This window comes from Schistocerca americana, unplaced genomic scaffold, assembly GCF_021461395.2.
Source record: "Schistocerca americana isolate TAMUIC-IGC-003095 unplaced genomic scaffold, iqSchAmer2.1 HiC_scaffold_1120, whole genome shotgun sequence".
NCBI lineage: Eukaryota > Metazoa > Arthropoda > Insecta > Orthoptera > Acrididae > Schistocerca > Schistocerca americana.
Genome location: NW_025725177.1, coordinates 27,501 through 32,500, shown reverse-complemented (window position 1 = coordinate 32,500; position 5,000 = coordinate 27,501). Strand labels below are relative to the sequence as shown.

The window sequence follows — 5,000 nt, the reverse complement described above, 5'->3', positions numbered from 1 at the left end:
TACTCATTCCGATTACGGGGCCTCGGATGAGTCCCGTATCGTTATTTTTCGTCACTACCTCCCCGTGCCGGGAGTGGGTAATTTGCGCGCCTGCTGCCTTCCTTGGATGTGGTAGCCGTTTCTCAGGCTCCCTCTCCGGAATCGAACCCTGATTCCCCGTTACCCGTTACAACCATGGTAGGCGCAGAACCTACCATCGACAGTTGATAAGGCAGACATTTGAAAGATGCGTCGCCGGTACGAGGACCGTGCGATCAGCCCAAAGTTATTCAGAGTCACCAAGGCAAACGGACCGGACGAGCCGACCGATTGGTTTTGATCTAATAAAAGCGTCCCTTCCATCTCTGGTCGGGACTCTGTTTGCATGTATTAGCTCTAGAATTACCACAGTTATCCAAGTAACGTGGGTACGATCTAAGGAACCATAACTGATTTAATGAGCCATTCGCGGTTTCACCTTAATGCGGCTTGTACTGAGACATGCATGGCTTAATCTTTGAGACAAGCATATGACTACTGGCAGGATCAACCAGGGAGCTGCGTCAACTAGAGCTGAGCAGCCGGCCGCCCGGGAGTGTGTCCCGGGGGCCCGCGCGAACACGCAAGCGTCCGCTCAATTATTCTGCAAACAGGAGGAGGCTGAGCTCCCCTGCACCATACACCTCGAAACCCTCTCAGGTCCCGGCGGCGCGCAGCGCCGTCCTAAGTACTTGGTCGGGTTCGAGAGAGGCGCAATCGCCCGGAGTTTGGCGAGTAGACGCTTTAGGTGCGACCACCCGTGCTCCCAACTGAGCTTGCCGCTGCCGACAGAGGCCCGGGAGCGTGCTGTCGTGGCATTGCCGGCGGGAGACAACACGCGCCACCTACGGTGACCGGCAGCTCCAACGCCAGCGCCACAGAAGGACAAAAGCCCCACTTGGGTGCCGAAGCGAACTCTCCCAGCACAGCGCACGCGCCAACACGTCCGCACAGCTGCGATACAAACCACCTGCGAGAACCGCAGAGGCGACCGAGCAGCAGACGGCGTCGCGGCGCCGAGCGCCGGGCGGCGGCGCATCCTCAGCGCACACAGTCCTCAATCGGACCAGCACACTGCAGATGTCCACCGCGCTTCGCACCGGGCCCGCGAGGACCTACTTTGGCCGCACGGCGCCGCGTGCAGGGTGCGCCGGCGCGCAGCTGCGCCGCCTGCCGCCTCCGTCGGCCGGCGCGCCTGCCACTGGCCGCCCCCACCAGCCGGCTGTAGCGCGTGCGCCCACGCACCGCACGGCCAACACGCCGGGAGGCCCCCCCTCACCGGCCGGGGACGGTCCCACCCAGCCACCGCCGCGTATCGCTTCACACCCACATGCCATTCACGTTCGTGGGCATGGTGGGTATCGCTGCAACAACCGGTTGGTAGCTCAACCGATCGTCGCCATCACTGATTCACCCCTAGCGAGAACAACCGCACCACAACGGTTTACCAGTTGTTCATTTGCGTAACGTCACCAGCAAACGTAGGCGTCCATCGCCATTTGCAAATTCAACGATTGTTGCATGCCTGTGTCAGGTGTCACGACACACTGTCTGCCCACATACACGCAACAACATGTCCACGCTTAGCGAACACGTGGAAGGTGGCCCCCGTACGTATGCGATGTCCATTGCGCGAACGACTGTCAACCGGCCTCTGTCGCATGTCGCAGATGTGGAACGCAGTGCACCGTGCTATCACGGTGTGTGAGAAGAGACGACTACGTCTGACAACACGCGCCACTACATCAACAGACGGCTCATGCTGATCGCCATCCAGGGCATACCACACTGCAATCCAGCTCTTATAGGGAGACGACACGTAGCTGAGTGCACAACATTTGGACCGCATGGTTCGCCGTTGTTGGCGCAGTCGTTGTACGGTCACATGTACCACGATGTATCATTCAGTACATGAGGACCAATGTGCAGTACAGTGTGTGATTTGGACGTACAACATCAGCGGACAGTTGACACAGGCCGTACCACAGCGTAGGCTAAGTGCTTCGCCATGCGAATGCCAATGAACAACTGCAAATGCCAATGAACAACTGCAAAGGGCATTGAGCATGTACGTCCTGCTGCCATCCACATTACAGTGTATAGCTGCAAGGTGTTTAACATGAAGCGATACACTGGGGACCGGGCAGTGCGAGTAGCAAACTATATTGCGGGGGTTGCAGTTAGGCAACACTACACTAATTTAACGCGTCGTATGACAATTACAGAGCAGGTTAAGGCCCAACGTGTGTTGGGTTAAGGCCCAACGTGTGTTGGGTTAAGGCCCAACGTGTGTTGGGTTAAGGCCCAACGTGTGTTGGGTTACGGCCCAACGTGTGTTGGGTTAAGGCCCAACGTGTGTTGGGTTAAGGCCCAACGTGTGTTGGGTTACGTTAAGGGGCAATGTGGGTTACGTTAAGGGGCAATGTGGGTTACGTTAAGGGGCAATGTGGGTTACGTTACGGCGCAATATAGGTTACGTTACGGCGCAATATAGGTTACGTTAAGGGGCAATGTGGGTTACGTTACGGCGCAATATAGGTTACGTTACGGCGCAATATAGGTTACGTTAAGGCGCAATATCGGTTACGTTAAGGCGCAATACAGGTTACGTTAAGGCGCAATACAGGTTACGTTAAGGCGCAATACAGGTTACGTTAAGGCGCAATACAGGTTACGTTAAGGCGCAATACAGGTTACGTTAAGGCGCAATACAGGTTACGTTAAGGCGCAATACAGGTTACGTTAAGGCGCAATACAGGTTACGTTAAGGCGCAATGCAGGTTACGTTAAGGCGCAATGCAGGTTACGTTAAGGCGCAATACAGGTTACGTTAAGGCGCAATGCAGGTTACGTTAAGGCGCAATGCAGGTTACGTTAAGGCGCAATACAGGTTACGTTAAGGCGCAATACAGGTTACGTTAAGGCGCAATACAGGTTACGTTAAGGCGCAATACAGGTTACGTTAAGGCGCAATACAGGTTACGTTAAGGCGCAATACAGGTTACGTTAAGGCGCAATACAGGTTACGTTAAGGCGCAATACAGGTTACGTTAAGGCGCAATACAGGTTACGTTAAGGCGCAATACAGGTTACGTTAAGGCGCAATACAGGTTACGTTAAGGCGCAATACAGGTTACGTTAAGGCGCAATACAGGTTACGTTAAGGCGCAATACAGGTTACGTTAAGGCGCAATACAGGTTACGTTAAGGCGCAATACAGGTTACGTTAAGGCGCAATACAGGTTACGTTAAGGCGCAATACAGGTTACGTTAAGGCGCAATACAGGTTACGTTAAGGCGCAATACAGGTTACGTTAAGGCGCAATACAGGTTACGTTAAGGCGCAATACAGGTTACGTTAAGGCGCAATACAGGTTACGTTAAGGCGCAATACAGGTTACGTTAAGGCGCAATACAGGTTACGTTAAGGCGCAATACAGGTTAGGTTAAGGCGCAATACAGGTTAGGTTAAGGTACGACATAGGTTAGGTTAAGGTACGACATAGGTTAGGTTAAGGTACGACATAGGTTAGGTTAAGGTACGACATAGGTTAGGTTAAGGTACGACATAGGTTAGGTTAAGGTACGACATAGGTTAGGTTAAGGTACGACATAGGTTAGGTTAAGGTACGACATAGGTTAGGTTAAGGTACGACATAGGTTAGGTTAAGGTACGACATAGGTTAGGTTAAGGTACGACATAGGTTAGGTTAAGGTACGACATAGGTTAGGTTAAGGTACGACATAGGTTAGGTTAAGGTACGACATAGGTTAGGTTAAGGTACGACATAGGTTAGGTTAAGGTACGACATAGGTTAGGTTAAGGTACGACATAGGTTAGGTTAAGGTACGACATAGGTTAGGTTAAGGTACGACATAGGTTAGGTTAAGGTACGACATAGGTTAGGTTAAGGTACGACATAGGTTAGGTTAAGGTACGACATAGGTTAGGTTAAGGTACGACATAGGTTAGGTTAAGGTACGACATAGGTTAGGTTAAGGTACGACATAGGTTAGGTTAAGGTACGACATAGGTTAGGTTAAGGTACGACATAGGTTAGGTTAAGGTACGACATAGGTTAGGTTAAGGTACGACATAGGTTAGGTTAAGGTACGACATAGGTTAGGTTAAGGTACGACATAGGTTAGGTTAAGGTACGACATAGGTTAGGTTAAGGTACGACATAGGTTAGGTTAAGGTACGACATAGGTTAGGTTAAGGTACGACATAGGTTAGGTTAAGGTACGACATAGGTTAGGTTAAGGTACGACATAGGTTAGGTTAAGGTACGACATAGGGTAGGTTAAGGTACGACATAGGTTAGGTTAAGGTACGACATAGGTTAGGTTACGGTACGACATAGGTTAGGTTACGGTACGACATAGGTTAGGTTACGGTACGACATAGGTTAGGTTACGGTACGACATAGGTTAGGTTACGGTACGACATAGGTTAGGTTACGGTACGACATAGGTTAGGTTACGGTACGACATAGGTTAGGTTACGGTACGACATAGGTTAGGTTACGGTACGACATAGGTTAGGTTACGGTACGACATAGGTTAGGTTACGGTACGACATAGGTTAGGTTACGGTACGACATAGGTTAGGTTACGGTACGACATAGGTTAGGTTACGGTACGACATAGGTTAGGTTACGGTACGACATAGGTTAGGTTACGGTACGATATAGGTTAGGTTACGGTACGATATAGGTTAGGTTAAGGTACACATTGTTGTAAGGAAAGGTTTAATGGGGGGCGGGGCGGGGCGGCCGGTTTGTTGATTGTGATTATAGTAAGTGGATGCCTGCGGCATCATCTGATTTGCCACGTCAGGATGCACCTTTGGCTCATGACAGGCGGCGCTCTCATTCCATGCTTGTGGCAGACCTGTGTCTTTCATTCCTGCCATTGTTTGTGTGCTGTGAGAGGAGGCAGTATTGTGATGTTGGGTGCACCCCTGTGTAGGACATGTGTGG

The 5,000-nt window shown here is 51.2% G+C and overlaps 1 non-coding gene across 1 annotated transcript in view; it reads right to left on the bottom strand.

Moving 5' to 3' along the window:
- The window catches only part of LOC124560970, a 1,910-nt gene extending 1,374 nt beyond the window's left edge, over window positions 1–536 (bottom strand). Inside the window, exon 1 of the ribosomal RNA XR_006969444.1 lies at window positions 1–536. This exon is cut by the window's left edge and continues 1,374 nt beyond it. This is a non-coding gene — a ribosomal RNA (small subunit ribosomal RNA).
- Between the last annotated feature and the right edge of the window lie 4,464 nt (window positions 537–5,000).